The sequence below is a fragment of the Parasteatoda tepidariorum genome, chromosome 9 (assembly GCF_043381705.1).
Source record: "Parasteatoda tepidariorum isolate YZ-2023 chromosome 9, CAS_Ptep_4.0, whole genome shotgun sequence".
Taxonomy (NCBI): domain Eukaryota; kingdom Metazoa; phylum Arthropoda; class Arachnida; order Araneae; family Theridiidae; genus Parasteatoda; species Parasteatoda tepidariorum.
This window is the reverse complement of record NC_092212.1, coordinates 74343176-74344452: the sequence shown is the minus strand read 5'-3', so window position 1 is coordinate 74344452 and position 1277 is coordinate 74343176.

Sequence of the window (1277 nt, the reverse complement as noted above, 5' to 3'; positions counted from 1 at the left end):
TATATGTTACCGGCAAAGTATGAAAAACCGGAATTCTATAGAATGCCTAGGCATTGTATAGCATGAAACGTCGGCATTTTATACAATGCCTAGGCATTGTATATAATGCCGGATGTTTTTGAGCAAGGTATGAAATATGAGAAATATTACATACTTTCTCTAAGCATTGTATACAGTACCTAGGCATTCTATAGAATGACAAATGCTATTTAAGCAAAATATAAAAAAACGTCCTGATGAGGTTATTATGTAAATGATGTGCATTTCTCAAAAAAATGTTATTCTGAAAAAATAATGAGAGTGCCATTAAGAAAAATTTATTCAAAATGCATAAAGAAAAATGAACAAAACATAATTTATGCCTTTCTTATTAAGGGAAATAAAATTTTCATATAAAAAATAAGAAATTAACCAACTTGTTGCAACATGGCAGGCTTGAATGACATTTTGACGAATCAGAGATGTATTTTATACTTTGCCGGTTTCTCATTTGGCATTCTATAGAATGCCCGTGAAATTAAATCGTTTCATACATTGCTGGCTAGTTTTAGGCATTATATACAATGCCTAAGCATTCTATAGAAAGCAGGATTTCAAACTTTGCCTTTAACATATACATTACAACTTTGAAATATGTAAATTTTTGAAAAAACTCTCCTTCCACATGAATCTTTCCATCACAAATTGATGGATTTTAAAGGATCAAAATTTTGAATGGAGACATTAACATTTGACAGTTAACAAATTAATGAAAATGGGACAATAGACATTTTAATGAAAATTCTGTATTCCGATCTTTTTTCATTCATGTACTTTTATCTTTGAACAATTATTTATAAATAATTTTAATTAATTATAATTGATTTTAATTAATTATAATAAACTTTAATTAATTATAATTAATTTTTAATCAATCTTTTAACAATTTTATTTAAGTCCCCACTGTTTTATGTTGACTCGCCACATGACAAATGGTTATTTTCAGGCCTAGGAAGGAGTATGCTAGTTTCAGTCATGATTTTGAAGCAGACCAGATAATTTAAGGTTTGGAAGTTAAATGAATTAAAACAGTACTTAAAACATTCCGGTAATTTAAAATATAATTTAGACAATATAAAAGCAAAAGATATTGTATTTACATTCACACACAAAAAAATAATTTATTATACACCCACATAAAATTGAGCAAAGTAAGAGATAAAGTTCCAGGTGGGGCATGAGTTTTTCGGAGAAACAGAAATCACTTGAAATTATCAGAAAAGTAAATATTACTCCGA